At 47.9% G+C, this 17,097-nt stretch overlaps 1 pseudogene across 1 annotated transcript in view; it reads left to right on the top strand.

The window, feature by feature from the left end:
* The window catches only part of LOC144120738 (potassium channel subfamily K member 18-like), a 30,883-nt pseudogene extending 14,571 nt beyond the window's left edge, over positions 1–16,312 (top strand). Inside the window, exons 2-5 of the transcript XR_013312482.1 lie at positions 9,440–9,621; positions 11,646–11,769; positions 14,001–14,235; positions 15,733–16,312. The product of XR_013312482.1 is annotated as a potassium channel subfamily K member 18-like (transcript). The remainder of the gene's footprint in view (positions 1–9,439; positions 9,622–11,645; positions 11,770–14,000; positions 14,236–15,732) is intronic.
* Positions 16,313–17,097: the final 785 nt, after the last annotated feature.

The following is a 17,097-nucleotide window of genomic DNA, read 5'->3' as shown; positions in this document are numbered from 1 at the left end:
ATCTATGACTGTAAAAGGGGGGACTGACAAATTTCGCACACATGTGCATTAAACTATTAAAACTATCACTTCATACCTTAAAGGGGCTCTGAAACACCTTCCGAGGAGAGCACATCAACTCGCTCAATCACTGCAATGTGTTGTCATGAACACCTGAGCCAAATAATACATTTCTACACGCAAAATAGAACCCACAATCACGCCCCGCCAAAACTGGTGAGCTCTTTCCGGAGACTTTTGCGTGCTTACACCCTCCTCTGTCGCACCGCTCCTCCATATACCAATTCACAGATAGCTATCGGTTAGATTATTTCATGCGTCGGGCAACTACCATGGCCACAGCCAATAAGCGGCGTAGCTCCGGCGGTTCAGGAAGCTCCGCCCCTGGACGTGGGGCCCATAGAGAAGCGCCGACATTTATGCGCGCAAAATGTGACCAGAAAAGAGGGAAAGGCGCGAAGACGCCGAAATTCAAATTCTGACTGCAGATAACTCAGTTTCTACTAAGCGCATCAAAAAAAGTTTTGCTGGAAGTGGATCTGGGTTTAAATGTTTATTGAAGCTGGACTGGCTGGCGAAACCACTTGCGTGCCGGACTGCAGAGCCATGAGGCGAAGCACGGTACATTGCCAATTCTGTATGGCGCCCGACCAAGCTGACAGCTTCTCTATAGTAAAAACCCGCGATTTCTGCGGCGGTGTGAACCAGCTCTTTTCCGTATAAAAGAAATTAAATTCTGAAGAAGTGCAATGCCATCGATTTCCGGGAAAAAACTGTACTTTATACAGGCCTTATTTTTCATCCACTGCTTTCTCTTCCGTTTCTTCCAAGCTCACCCTCATGGTATGGATAACCTACATCATCTACACAGCCACGTATACAGTGTGCGCTAGGCATGGCCACGCGTACAATATGTACAGTGTGCGTTATACTCAGATAGAACACGAGAAATGGCTAAACCGGCTTTTAACTCGAGAAAACCAAGTTTCACCACGAAGCGTTAAAAAGGCGGAGAGAGCTCAAGAGGAGGAGCTGAAGCCGCTGCTCCCTCGCATATAGGGCATCTGATATGCCCTATATATATCTACCTGGGCAACAGAAGGCAATCTCGGACACATGGAGACCTGCCTAACACAGCCAGCGGAGGCAGTGGACACTACGCTGCATACTGTGGTATCCAGTGTGCTCCCACCAAACCAGAATTTGTCCATATTCGATCCTCTCCTCGGGACGACACTTCAATTCACCTCACACTCCCTTCGGGTCTGATTATAGAGGCCAAGGAGATCCGCATCCTCGGTCTCTTTATTCACCAACAACGCAGACCGGACACAACACTCGCAAAAATCCGCATGTATGGTGATCAGGTGTGCCGTATGGTACGCCGAGTCTCCAACAAGCGTGGGGGGTTACGAAGCAAAGATGCCTTGCGGCTGGCATATGCCGTTGTAACGAGTAGAATTCTCTACTCAACCCCCTACCTTCACATGCGCCAACACGACGAGGACCAACTCGAGGTCATGCACCGCAAAGTCATCAAACGGGCTCTTGACCTTCCCATTACCACACCCAACCAGCGTTTGTTGGACCTGGAGGTGGTCAACACCTATCGGGAACTCCGAGACGCCCATCTCGTCAACCAACATACGCGCCTGTCACGAACGCCATCCGGTCGCCGCATTTTTGACCGACTCCACATACAACACACAATCACCTTTGAGGAAAGGGTACGACCGCCAGAACCCTGGAGACGCGCCGTCAGGGTCTGACCCATTCCCCGCAACATGTCACACTCTGACCACAATGGCCGTCGCCAAGAGCGTGCGGAAGCACTGGAGCGACATTATGGTCGACAACAACACGTGTACTACGTGGGCATTGTCGGTACCCACCGTGGGGGGCGGTTCACCGCAGCAGTGGTCCACAACAACACCACAGTGGCAGGACTCACTTTCCGCGCCTACAGCGCAACACACGCAGAGGAAATCGCGATTGCGCTCGCACTCTCCCTCCCACAAGTGAGACACATCATTACCGACTCGAAGGGGACCTGTCGAAACTATGAGCTGGGTTGGATACCTCCTCTCGCCTGGCGCATCCTACAAAATTGCTGTCGGTCCAGCGATCCTGCAAACTGTAACCTCATCTGGGCTCTCGGCCACCAGGGACTCCAGGGCAATGAGTTAGCCGACCAGGCGGCCCGCGCGATCTCTCCCCGGGCACTCACACTTGCTCAGGAAGCCTACTCCGAGCCTACCCAATCTCTAATTACATTCAAAGACATCACTACATATTATAAGGACAGTCATCGTCGCTTTCCGGAACCCTGTAAGGGTCTCCGGAGAGCAGAAGAAAGGCTTCTTCTCAAAATTTTTACAAATACAATGCTGTGCCCGGCAGTATTGAAAACTTGTTTTCAGAATTTGATGGTGGCTGCAGGCTGTTCGGAGCGACGTTCTCGGACGTTTTCCACATGGTCTGGGCCTGTCCTTCCAAGACCCACCCTTCCCAATCCTTCATCTCCCACCCTTCTAGGAAGGCCTGGGAAGCGGCGCTGCTCAGCTGCCATGACCTGCAGTCCCAACGGACCTTAGTCGCCGGGGCGCGAGCGGCGCTAGACGCCATCGGAGCTCCGGAATAGAAGCTCCACCCAGATTTGTGAGGACATGGGCCAATAGGGCCTGGGCCAAAATACCTCCTTGTATTGTACATAATAAATGTTAGCCACCACCCTCGCGCTGAAACCACGTTTCTCTGCGTTAAGAAACTCTTTAACCATTTCGCGCGTTCTCGTTAAGTATAACACATACAGTACGCTTAGAACGATATGAAAAGTCTTTATTGTTGTGCAACTGCAGTGCTATGCAGATGGATTCTTCATGTACACGCACAGGCCTGTCCGCGAAAATCTGAACTGCAAGCTCTGGTACACTTATACGTTAAAGTTATTAGGATCCTGATGCCGCTTGCCATGAGCTACAGAGGATCTCCAAGAAGAGCTAGAGAGTCCCTGTCGCACGCTGCTGAACACCGCAGACAGAAGACGCTGTGACGAGCGCGCAGCGTTGCCGAGAATCCCAGCCGCCTCCGTTGAAAACAGGAAGCGCCCGGCGGTTTCTCCGCGGGCTCATTTATACTGTGGGCGAGAGCGCGGCGTCTCGCAGTGACTCATCTCCGCGCACTATCAAGAATCAGGCTCGTCGTCATCACAACGGAGGCGCTTTCTTCCACTCTTAGTCGCCCTCCTGGCGAGGAAGCGCCACACGTGTGTTGACATTCTTGGGGTCCCCCTTCTTTACTCTGCTGGTTTAGTTAGCGGGTATATGTGCGTATAATGTACGCGTGCGCTTGCGTATGTGTGCGTGCGTGCGTGCATGTTTGTGTGGTGGGGGGGGGGGGGGGTGCAGGCGCGCGCACTTAATGATCGTGCGTTGGTCTGTCCCGCTTCTTCCTTCCTCCCTTACTCTTCCCCAACAGGGGAGGAGGAAGCGAGGGTGCGAAAGAAGAAACCACTAACAGGGGAAAGTAAACACAAGATAGAGAAAGGGAGGGACTAAGAAGCTCTATTATTTGTTCCTCCTCTCATCTAGTTCCTCTCTCTCTCTCTCTGTCTCACCGCGAGACAGCATAACACGTGAGCAGCAAAGCTCCCGCCCCGCTAGCAGAACCAAGTCCCCTTCTCTCCTCCATCTCGTCGTCATGACAGGTGGGCTTTGCCCCGAGACACCGAGCACACACACCCGCCTTCCTCCCCCTCCTCGGCCCAATGAGCGAGCGGCGTCTCCGGCCCCTCGGCGTCGTCGCATATCTTGGCCGGCTGCCCGCGAGGCGCGCGTGAACCGAGGCAAATTAAAACCCGAAACACGGCGCAGCAGCAGCAGCAGCATCCTCGTCTCCGGTGAGCCCTGCCCCGTGACGACGAACACACACGCGTACGCTTCAACGAGGAAGAGAAGAGCTCGGCTGTGCTTGGTGCGCGAGCGAACCGCTGTCTCGTCCCGCGAGGGGCCCCTTCCTTTACGGCGCCAACGCGATTCCGGGGGAGGGAAGAGGGCGCGCGACGGCTCATTCGGTCGTCGCCATCCTTGTCGTCGTTAGAGCTCGGCTGGGTTCGCTTCGTCGCGCTCCCACTGCTGACGTAAGCGTTGTCGCCGGTTCTGAAAGAACGATAACATTCGCGCGGACTGGTGCGTCTTCCGCACGAGATGTGTCAGCACCGCTGACGTTATATTGCGACTTGCGACATCGGAGCATCAAATATTAAACCATTTTCGCTTCCAAACCTCTTGGTAACGTTTTTGCGTGCACAGAATAGGTCACCGCGAATACAGGGTAATGGTCTCCAAAAAGAACTGGTCACTTGCGTTGCACCGTGTGCTTGAAATATAAAATGAAAAATATTTCTTTTTATTTGTGCAGTCAGTACTCCTACAGTGTATCAGGCAAAAAAAGAAATGCGCCCGCCCTAACGTCAGGGAGCATGCATCCAACAGTTCGGCGCTGCAATCGGAGACTCTTGAAAGCAGGCCGCTGCAGTCAACTCTGCTGGCGACATTCGGAGAAGAATCCCGTCCGCTACACCGTCTATTCTAGTTCATCATACCCTGTATAACAATAGCAATAACAACAATAAAGGCCACCGATATCCTTCCTTATACGGGGACGCATGGACATGCATAGCACACACTGCATACATGAACGCATAGGTAACATGGACAGGTTACCCGCGCTATCGAGGAATTCTTCGAAGAATAGGAAAGGGAAGAAGTAGTAAACGAACAATTGGAGAGGACACGCGATAGCGTTAATGGGTTAATGCTCAGGTGTGCGGAATTGGTCATTCTCTACTTAACATTCATAGATCCCTGGGAGTCCTCATACTATTCCTGCCGGCTTGGGGCAGCGGTTAAGCGATGCGCCACTGCCCTGCGATGGCAGATGTTACCACGGGAGGGGCGGGGGGGGGGGGGGGGCTTATGCGAGCCAGGTTGCTCTTCACGAGCAACCTCTCGCGACCAATCATTAATTTCACTGCCACCTGCCACGATAGACAGTTTGCTCACAATCCGGTGGGTAGGTCTTGATGAAGCCACAAGGCCACGTGACTTAGGTGGCCCACCTAGGCTGCTTCTTTAGAATTTTCCTTCACAACGCCAGCGATAAGCCGCAAAGAAGGATTACGGGCCCGTGAGGAAGGCTTGTGCTTCGGAAGGCTCCGATAGCTGTATTAGATAAACTAGCATCTTTCCTCCGTGTTCCTAGTCTCCGCATGGCGGCTATTACGACGTCAGCACAAGCCGTCTGTATTCAAATCAACCCAAATATTTAGACTAAACAGCTCCTGGGCAGCTGCTATTCTTTAAAGCCATAAGGCGGGCACATCGGTTGTTTTAATTGCTTTTTTGATGCTGTTATTTTTCTTGCTTGCATTCTTCAGCTCATATTCTGCGCAATTTCATAAGCTGGGGAATGTATAGATAACCGTGCGCGTTCTAAATGCAGGACTTGAGGCCCTAACGTCGATGACGGCATACGCGAAAGCCAGGATAGTTTACCGCATAACTTCTACCGCATTCAAAACAAACAAGCATCGATGGAAGTCCTCTCGCAGCGAAGTAGCAGCAGCAGCAAAAGGAGCGACGGACGCATACTGAGCTCTAAATCTGATCTAAGCCCGGAAGTAAAGAGGTAATCAACGAGTGGCGTGCTATAAATAGTTTTCTTCTTGCTCCGGGCTCCTATACTACTAGGGCTGACGAACCACCGTGCACTCACGCTTTCGCGTTGTCCTTCCTCTTTCTTTCTCCTTCCCCTCTCCCTCCCTTGAACAACTCAGTCGCTTGTCGTTGCCCTTGTCGCCCAAGGTCGAAACCGTGGGTACACCGCGACCGTTCTCCCCGAACCTCCCCAGAGTTCCCCGCCCAGTATCGTGGCCACCGTCTCTCGACCATTTTTTCCCCGGGGTATTTTCGCCTGCTGCAGTGATCACAGCCAGTGAAAGCGACGAGTGCTATGCCGCGAACGGCGCCCCGGCACCGAGAGCAGTGCTTCACGCGCCCGAGTTCGAAAGGCGACTGAACGCAGTCGCGAGCTGCGGCCCCTGTGCGCCAAGCTCCTCGGCTGGCGTCCGTGATCATGGCCGTGCCAGACGCCAACAAAAGACGGACCACACCGGCGCCTCCGCCGGCAGCAAGAAGGGGAGGAGGCCATACACACGAACGATGCGAGATTGGGGGGAAAGGCAGAGGGTGAAGCCCACTGAAAGAGATAGAGAGAGAGAGAAAAACTCGGGGAGGTCGGTTCTCCAGACAAGACGAGCAAGAGACAAAGAGAACGTGGAAGACAAGACCCTTGAACAGGGCTCAAAACACGGCGAATAAAAGAGCAGACGCAGAAGCCGAGTAAAGAAGGCTAAGCGGAAAGAAGCAGCAGCAGCAAAAGCAGCGGCACTTGCCGAACTCGGTCTAAATTTAGGACCGCCCTTCCCGAAAACTGCCGCTTGTTCTTCTTTCGCTCTGTCCGCTACGTCAGCGGTGACGTCACCGCTAACAAGGACGAACACGAACGGACGGGCCGCGCTCTAGATTTCTGTGCGCACCCATCGTCCTCGGCCAGGACCCCTGTTCTAGCCTCGACGGCATTGTTCGGGCTGACCCGGGTCGCATTTGGGTTGGGAGTTCTATCCCTGACTGTATGCATGTTTATCGTTTGTGTGCCGCGGCGGCCTAGGCCGCAGCGGTGTCGGCGAGTTTAGCTTTCAGCCCCATAAAAACGGGCACGCTGCTTGTGTTTCGATGCTCATTGTAACAGCGCGAAGGCAGTGATATTTGCGGAGGAAGCGTTTGAGAAAAGAGCTTTTCTTATCTCTGAGTCCCCCGGCTTTGGACTCTCTAAAGAGAGCCTTCTGGAATGAATAGTCTCTAGCATGTTCATTAGTGTCTGCCTCTCTTTCTGTTTCGTCTCTTGTGCAGTTTTTGTTTTAAATCATGTCGTGCAGAAGGCAAAACGCTTGTCTAGAACACGTTCTAATCATGTTTCGGGCTGAACACGCGATATCTAGCGATTGCATTTGGTTAAACATGGTCTGGATGTAAGCATGTGTAGCTTAAGTCATAGGATTTCATCGTCATTTCTTGCCTTCCTGATCTCAGTGGCTTTGGGAGCTGCGGAACACACAGTTCGGTCGTTCTAGACATGTTTTTCCCTCTGTATTAACTAGCCCCTCATCGTATGCTCCTCGTCTTGGTTGACTGAATCCTAAAAGCACCAAGTTATAAGCGAGTATAATGTCGATGTGAGTAACGTTTCGCTTCATAAATGTTCTTTTTTTTCTTTTTAGAGCGAAACAGTGCTTCAATGTAGTAAAGAATTCACCCCTTATTATACCCTGCGGATGCATTTTGACAATTTAATGTGCAGCAGTACTTAATCTCCGGAAAGTAGGCAGTGAAAAATAGTTACTAGAGTTAGCTGTTGACGTGGAGTCGTGTGGATGGCAAAAGTGTCCTCAGTGTAAGAAGATACGAATTGTTCTTGCAACACTCAAAAGCATGGGCAAATTGTGCCGCCCGCATCGCATGCAATTTCTATATTGAAGTTGAAGATCTCTGGCAGGTACTATTTGTCCAGAGGTAAATTAGCTAAGAAAGCGTGCCTGGCACTGGTATGTGAGTAGTCCTCAGAGCTAATATCTTTTCTTTCTGCATTTGCGCTAAACGTCGAACCTGTAGAAAGAAAGTTTTGCCTGTAAAGCTGGCTTCTTTTTTTACATTACTGTGAAAGCCAAAGCCAACTTCACACAAAAAAAAACTGCACTGATAGTGTGTGTAGAGGCGGAGGAGGTTATGAAGAAAGTAGGGTACTTTTTCAAAACCGAATCGAATGCGAATAGTATACTTTTGCTACTGATCGAACCGGTCGAGTAGTATGGCTAAAAATCGAATTGAATTCAAATTAAATAATCGTAAAACCGAATCGAATACGAATCGAATATTTTTACGATTATTCGGTACTTGTGCGAATATTCGTACGAAGCTAATAGCCTTGCGAAACCGCTAAAACCAAGCAGCGGCAGCGCGGCACAGCGCTATGTCTTATGTAGTCAAGCCTATAACTGTCAAAAGATGCAACACATAGCTCCAATAGAAGATATGCAAAACAAAGTCGCGCCACACGTTGGTATATAAGGGAGATAGATATTTGCGCATAATTCACGGATGCCGAGATCGGGCATCAATGCAAGGTTTGGTAAACCTCCCTGATCCCTGTCACGTCACCCAATCTTAGAGTCCATGCATGACCATATCAACGCCGCCATATTAGTCATGAAGTGTCATGAAACGTCATGAAGCTGAACCCTCCTTCCCTCACGGCGTCGGAGTGGGCTCTGTTTTAGAACCAGTCACAGCAGAAATCTGCGTCAAACCTTATTCGAGTTCCGTGTCAATTTTTGAGACCTGTTCAAAAACTTGAAAACAATTTCGATTTGTTTCGAATAATTTTTAACATTTACTATTTGAACCAATCAAAAATGTAATAGGAGGATCGAGTCGCTATTCGAAAGTTTCGAATATTCGCATACACCTAGGAGAAAAGAAAGTCGCTGTAACTTTGTCTCACTCTGTGGCCACCACGCCATGTGGGAAGAAAATTCAGGAATTAAAGGCGAGAGTACGAGAAGAAACTAGTGTAAAGCCTTCGCTAAAATTAAGACACCAAGGGTCTGCTTCTGACTCATGTTGAAGGGCTCCTGTAGTAATCTCTTGAAGTCCTAACTTTTGGAGGGACTAGGAAGAAAGTTCCTCTAACTTTCAGGAGATTTATAACTGGAGATGCATAAAGAGCCACGCACTTTAACGTGGAAACAAACTCGATCGACTCTCTACTTTCGACAAAGCCTGCAAATACCGCTAAAATGGTGTCCGAACAGTGGTTCGAATCATGCAGGACAGAGTAATTTTGCACTCACGAAGAGTAACAAAGCGAAAACGCGACTTGCAGATGCGAAGGCTACCTATGGCGCTGCGCTATTCTGTCTGGGTCATACCCCACCCGCAAGCTTCACGCGCTCACAGAAAGGAGTAGATCGCAACGTTCAGTATTTCATTCTCTTGACAATCACTAACGAGCTCCTCAGGACAATACATTCATTCATGCGGACTTTCCAACACATACGCGCACATCGACAGAGCTGGCTGAATAAACTTCGTTTCTTCGTTGATTCGTTCGTTCATCTGTTCGTCGTCTTATTCGTTCGTCCACATATTTCTCTCTTGGGTATTATGTTACGTATTTATTTGGTTAATTGTTACTTAGTTATAAGTTAGCTTGTTTGTCTGTTTTTGTTTTTGTTTCTTCAGATGCACTGAATGCAAGATACAATTTTCTGTTGGCTAAGCCGCCCAAATTACACGGTAAACATCACCCTTTCGCTCTGCAGGGTACGGCAACATCGCGCCCAAGACCCCTCAGGGCAAGGTCGTGACCATCCTGTACGCCATCGTGGGCATCCCGCTGATGCTGCTGTGCCTGTCTAACATTGGCGACGCAATGGCGCAGAGCTTCAAGTTCTCCTACCGCTACATCTGTTGCTCCATCTGTCACCGCAAGGCAGTCCAGAGGGTGAGCTCTCTTGCAGAACTCTACCATGCTAGCTGCATGCTGCACGGTGAAAATAAAAAAAATGACAAGTAATATTAGTTTGCTGTACTCTGAAAACCGCTTGGTTACAGTTACAAACGAGGATACGTACGCATTTCTAACTGATCTGTAAGCATGTTTTATAGTTCTTTTCATTCATAGAGTGCAATTCATTGGAATTTGAGCGAATACTGCGCACACAACAACACACCGCCGCTTATAAATCCTACTTTTCGGGCCCTCGGGGAGCGGCTGCATGAAGACAGGCGAAGACGCAAAATGAAATGCAAAGCATTGCAAATTGCGGCACTGCTCCTACATTGTTACATCAAAAGATACCTTGAGTATGTAGTCAGGTGTTCAGCTGCTGCTCTTAGGATTCAACGGAATTTACGGTTCTCTTTGCACTGATGATCAACTAATTTCTGAACACGAACGTAGGTGTTCTAGCTTAAAAAGCACTGGATGCTAAGTATGAAACATTGTGTAGAAAGGAGCGCCCCTTAATTCATTGCAGCTTACCGTCAGCGTTTTGTCTTGTAGATTTTATTTTAACTGACCTTTTTTTCTGACATTAAGTACCAATCGTGGTGATTAATACGAAAGAATTATATGTGCCATTAGCACAACAGCCGCCTTCCGCCGTCCGTCGCCGACCACGGCACGAAATTCGGATGATGCCAGAACGGCGGCGTATGATGTCATAACACATAATCGAACGTCTATAGTCATGAATGATGAAACGTAACGTATTACGACCTATGAAAGTCATGACTCGTAGTGGTAGTCCTAACACTGTACCTCTTTCGCATTTACGAGAATATTTAATCCAGTTTTAAATTGAAGATTCGTCAAATAGGCTACCTTCACAAGTGCTTTCACCACCGAAGCGTCGAGACCATCTTGTTTGATTCTAAGTCGATGAACGCACTGCTCGAAAGACAACATGAGTAACATCGTACATAGACAGTGAGAGCAGAATGTTATCAGTATCGTTTTGCAATGTCTGATCAAAAACAAAAAGACAGTTTGCAAGTAAGGAACGCTGTTAATAAACTTGCGCTGTTTTCAAAATCAGGCATTTGACATTTGGATAGTCGTTCTGGACAGCGTTCTTGGCAGAAAGGCATCCTTCTGATTGAAAGTACGATGGCTCTGAAATCGTTGCATTTTGTGGAAGCTATTGATCATAGTTGTTATAAAACATCAGAAAAAATTCAGGGCTCTCTAATAATTTGTTTAACCAAATTTATGTCTCCCTATCTCTTCATTTGATTACCGACATTCTTGCCACGCTGATTTCACAATATGCTCCTTCTGGCAGCTGAACACTCTTAATGTGAACAAAAGGAAGGGCATGCAATGTTACTAGATGTCATTCACCTGGGTCTTCGCACTCTTCCGAATGCGGTATTTTTCTAGGACGAGCTGACGCCTTTAGAACCTGTCTTTCTGCAGACTAATCTTCCGGAAGATTAAATCTATGAGTGGATTCATTCGTCACTATTCTCACCAAGTGATAATTGTTTAAAACGTGAGTTCATGCTGCTATAATTTTTTGCTTCGAAAAAAAAAACTGCTGCTCATAATTCTGAGACGCATTTTATTTGAATGTTAGGCAAAAAAAATTATCTTTCCCTAACCGCGGCAAGCGATTCAAAGTAGAGTCGTGCGCAATATGAGACGGAACAAAGCTTGAGCATTCATTTATTGATTATTTCATGATAATAAGTAGCAAGCATTTTTTATGTTTTCTAACTAATTCTCCTCATGGCGTACAATATCCAAAGGTTAATTCCAAGCTTAGTGCGGAAATAACAGGAAAATTCTCAATATTTCGAGAAAAGTTTGTTCCCTCTCATATTGCTCACGACTGTACCTAGCAACTTCTGGTAGCTTACCATTGTCTTGTTTGCTGGAGAGTTTGATCGACCGATCGATCAATCGGTCGGGTAAACGCTTTTAAATGTAACTAAATTTTATTTCTTCCTCTGTGTCGGACGCAGGCCAAAGGACGTTACCCGCGCAAGAACTTCCATCAGCAGCACCTGCAACAGTACCCACAACAATTCCAGATGCAGCCACGCTCAGTGGGCCGCAATGTGGGCCAAGGCGCCGGCGCAGCGCACGGTGAGAGGTCACCCCTACGTTTCAGCATCAGCTTCACAGTGTAAAAAACAAAACTAAAGTGACTGCAAACGCCAGCTGGCTTAATTACTCTAATAATAATAGGAAGAAAGACACATAACGCTTACCATTTAATTATTAGATGACAAAGTAAGCTCAGCTGCGTGTGAGCTGGTGTATTTTCAAGTCAAAACACAAAACAAACCCTGTTATGAATAAAGAGAACCTGAACTATGCAATATCGAGCACCCTTTTGTTATTTGGTCAAGACGTTAGTAGCAGTAAGTGGTTTTTATTAAAAATCATAATAAAAAGGAAGGAAAAGATTTTTGCTAACCCCGGCATCTGCCATCGATACTGAAGCACCTGAGCTGGGGCAGCGGAAATTAAGTATACCAGGCAGAATGGAGAAATGAAATGAAAGAGGTGAGGGGACAGGAAGAAAGGATAGAGGGGAGGTAATATACACAAGCTATTTACACAATAAGAAATGTGTCCAGGTTGTGCGCGTGATTAGTTCATGATGGAGCAATAAAAACACACGCGTACAGCCCTATGTTGACTACAAATGGAGTGGGGCGTCCAGTTGTTAATCGTCCAAGGTAGCACTCGCGGAGCGTTCGGTCACTGCTTGTAACTACCTGGCCGAGAACAGACGGGACGTCAAGCCCGTCTGTTCGAGGAACGCACACAGGTTCACCAAGGTTTGCTCACGGGTGTGCGCACTGCCCTGCGGCCACAAGACGTTAATAATAATAATAATAATAATAATAATAATAATAATAATAATAATAATAATAATAATAATAATAATAATAATAATAATAATAATAATAATAATAATAATAATAATAATAATAATAATAATAAGTTTTAGGGAAAGAAAATGGCGCAGTATCTGTCTCATATATCGGTGGACACCTGAACCGCGCCATAAGGGAAGGGATAAAGGAGGGAGTGAAAGAAGAAAAGAAGAAAAAGGTGCCGTAGTGGAAGGGTCAGGAATAATTTCGACCACCTGGAGATCTTTACGAGCACTGACATCGCACGGCACACGGGCGCCTTAGCGTTTTGCCTCCATAAAAAACCACAAGACGTTAGAAAATTTCATTTGACGATGTCCAGTTGACCTGGTTCGTACTTTTTCCGCGTCCTTGATTTCTTGACGTTTCTAGTGCCGTACTTGATAGTTGCTAGCCTTCCAACTGCATAGATATTGTTGAGCTGGTCGAAATTTGATCTCTGGTGAAGGAGAAATACACTGAAACAAGAAAGCACTTCGATCACGTCACGTTTTTCCCCTGGCACTTCCTAGAGTTAACTCACGATGTTTTAGTGAAGCCTCGGAAACATTCTTTGCAACGCTGCGGTGCTAGTATTATTGTACGCAGATTCAAGTAAAATCACGCAGTGAAACGAAATTAATTGCAGTATCGGCAACAGCTAATCAAAAAGCTAAGAAAAATGTTAGAAACCTAAGGCACGTGAGCGGTAAGCAATTAGGGGCGTAATGGTTTAGATGACGAAGAGGCTTTTGTTTTATTTTGTGTACTTGCCTCTAAGACATTCGCATTCGAGCACAAGCAAACTACAGTACAAGTCGCTGTTCTCTGACATGAACATCATTCTAAAGTAGCGCGTAGGTCGTAAAACTGCGGTTACTTAAGCGACCCATACGTCGCCATTAGCGACTGCCTCCTTAAGGCTGGCAGCAACTTTAAGGCGGGAAGGACTTAAGTGGAATTCGACAGCGTACGAGCACCGTGACCGGAGTTTTTTGCGGATAAAAAATTTTTATTATGGCAGTGTTATGCAAGTCAGAAAGAATTGGAAAGAAAAACCGTGCTTCAGTAATAGTGGTAGACACTCCTATTACCTTACTGCAGGAAGAATACCGATCTCAAGTAGAAAATTCTCTTGAAAAAGATAGCTCTCTGGTATTCGCCCAATTGAGCCCACTGATTTGTCTAGCCACTGCAGGAAAGCATGACCGAAAGGGAAACGAGCAGTTTCAAAGTCACGAGAGGGGCACATTCGTTCCAAACTCTTTTCCTTTCCGAAACACGAATCACCTTAGGCCCTTGAGGAGCATCGCATAGTTGCTGGGACCAGAGTGCTAAAACGCAACTTCCCACGACGCAAAGCTAATACACCTGTCCGTAAAGTTAAGCCTAAACTTGCAATGCTAGGAATTCTCGAGATTTCATGTGCATGTTGGCGGGACGGTAACGCAGGATCGTCGCTGGCCGCGCCTCCGAGCTACAAGGAACTGTCCACGTGCCGTCCGTCCGGCGGCGGAGGCAGTTACCACCAGTCATCGCGCCAGCCTCCGGGATCAGCGTCGAGCAGAAGGCAGGCTGACCTGGAGGCAGCCCGCGTGCCCATAATCAGCAACAAGTACGCGCTAGGGGAGGACGCCGGCAGCCCTGCGGCGTCACACGAATACAGGACGCCTCCTGCCCGAACAGGGTAGGTCACTTCCGCTTCACACTACTGTGGAGTCCAGAGGGAAAGGAGGTGGAAAGTTGTAGTGTATTTTGTAGAAATTATATGATAATAATAATAATTGGTTTTGGGGAAGGGAAATGGCGCAGTATCTGTCTCATATATCGGCGTACACCTGAACTGCGCCGTAAGGAAAGGGATAAAGGAGGGAGTGAAAGAAGAAAGGAAGAAAGAGGTGCCGTAGTGGAGGGCTCCGGAACAATTTCGACCTCCCAATTCATTTTTTGCCTCCTTTTCAAAGGCCTTCACTATCAAAAGCCTCGCTTTTTATAGTGAAGGTGACGAACTGCATTGGTTGAACAGAGCTGATTCTTTGCCCAGTTGGTTTTAAATACTGATGAAGCTGTTGTAGCGCGAATCGACGAATAGGTGAGACATGGAATAACACGAGGCTAATTTTCAACTGAATAATATTAATAGCCCTAAATCATATATTCAGAAGCGAGAACACAAAATATAAAGAAAACAAATCATGCTCAACCTAGTGTCACCCGGGAACATTATTTCTTTATCAAAATATAAACTGATGTCACACATAAATCATTCCCCGTCCCCCAAATCCCTCCCCGACACTGCCGACTTGGGTTGCTTGCTATCAACCCTGACGTCATCATAGGTGGCATTAGATCAGCCCACGATAACGGGCACAAAGATGAATCTGAGAATGAATCGTTTCTAAATACAACCCGATAAGAATAAGTACGAAGGTAGTTTTCAAAGCATAACAAAGGTATGAATTCCGTAGCTGGAGAGAATATTCCAACTGCAGCAGGTCTCCAAAACTTAACAGTAGAAGTAGGAGAGCCGTGCCAAAGAGGCATCAAGGCTGGACTCAATACAACCTGCGTGCTGTTTCTTTATGCTCTGTGTAACTTTCTCGGACAAAAATTTTGAAAATTGAAAAATTGTAAGATACGGTATGGAAATATTGAAGGTAATGGTCCATTCTTCTGGTATATAGCACATAATTTTTCTTTTAAAGTGTTTCCATCGGTCGCATTGAACAGTTATGACTGCCATAAAAAACCAATGGGGAACGCTCTTGACGGTAGCAAAAACTTTAATAGAAAAAAATGTACGACTACAGTCGGGTGATCTACGGGTATATTGAATGTTACAGTAAAATCCTGCATTAAATGAAAAAAAAATATGCGTTCATAAGCGGCTCTAAAATTTTTTGTCCAAAATTGCTGGATATGGTCGCTTCACACGACTCATTCGCAATCACCGAAATGCACATCATCCCTATCACTTGGTTTGTTCTCCATGGGTCATCGTGTAGCTTCTATGAAAGGCTCATACTGTGCAGACTGAACTGTTCTGTCTCCTTACTGTCACAGAAAACTAAACTCCACGTGTTCCTCAACATGCCCGCAGTAATATGGTGCTCGTCAAGTGCTCAAGCATTTATTAGTACGCGTATCATATCCACGTCCCTTCCTTTTTCTTGAATCCCTGCAGACGGCGCGCCTGGCGCGAAGATGGCGGCGAACTGGCAGACGACGAGTCCGGTGAACGCACTGGAAGACGACGACGATGAAGTGGGCGACGAAGAGGAGGACGAGGTCGTGGGTTCGGTGCCCATCTGGTTGTGCTGCGCCATCGTGGTGGGCTACATCTGCGGCGGCGCCTGGCTCTTCTATTCGTGGGAAGGCTGGGGCTATCTGGACAGCGCCTACTTCTGCTTCGTCACGCTCACCACCATCGGCTTCGGTGACCTGGTGCCCGGAACGGCCCTCTCCGACGACCAGACGGTCACGCTAGCCGTCTGCGCCGTCTACCTTCTGTTCGGCATGGCGCTGCTGGCCATGTCGTTCAACTTGGTCCAGGAAGAAGTGACCCGCTCAGTGAAGTGCGTCGGACGCAGGCTGGGGATCATTTCGGACAGGGACGACGACCGCTGACGTCGTGGCGGAAAAATGCGATGGACCAGCAATGGATGCGGAACAAACGTCGTTTCGCCCCCGAGTGGCCCCACACGGGAGGTTGTAGAATGAGCGGGCGGAACGTTCAAGCGAAGCCTGAAGCCTAGCAAAGACAGCGCGCTACCACTGGCCGCTGGAAGTTCTGTGGTCAACTAAGCGCTCAACCCGCGCTGCAGAACGCGGCAATGGAAGTCGGGTTTCTTTAGAGAAAAAAAAGGACTAATAAGTGGCGGTAAATGAAGTGTGTAGTATTCGGACATTATAGCCCGGTGTCATTGGGTTAGACACTGTCAGTGACAGGGTTGGTGGCGTATGCCCTGAACGATGACACGAATAATCGGTAGCTAGAATCAAGCCCGCACTGTGTCACCACCGTTTGTATGAGCTCACTGCTTACGTGGGCCGCACTTACGGATCGCCGTTGGAGTAATAGCGTGCTTAAGGTATTAGCCTTTACGTGCGATTATTTTGCGAGCAAGCGCTTTCACTAGCGACAGAGAGGGTGGACACCCCCATTGTGAAAGGAATGGTGCGTGAAATTCTCTAAGAACACGACAGAACATGCAGGTAAAGACGACGCCTTGTCTGAGGTAGCTAAGACTAAACAGATTGGGCGCTGACATTTCCTTTCGCGGCGGCAGACCTCGCCGCGGAAATCAGTATAAAGTGCGATTTTACGCAATACAACTACGTGATGTGCCACAGCGCTCGGTATTTTCGTTATTCGGGCATCTTTCGCTATAGCGAGAGGTGATCGGGACATTAAGTGCGTCACCACACAGAAAGGCTGGACACAGTCTTTCGCTTAGCGGCACAAACGATGGGAGTTGCTAACAATCTCTGTTAATCATATGATTAAGTTGTTCCTAGCCACTGTGCATCTGAAGGAATACAAAGGAAA

The sequence above is a fragment of the Amblyomma americanum genome, chromosome 2 (genome assembly GCF_052857255.1).
Source record: "Amblyomma americanum isolate KBUSLIRL-KWMA chromosome 2, ASM5285725v1, whole genome shotgun sequence".
NCBI lineage: Eukaryota > Metazoa > Arthropoda > Arachnida > Ixodida > Ixodidae > Amblyomma > Amblyomma americanum.
This window is presented reverse-complemented; position numbering and strand designations above follow the sequence as displayed.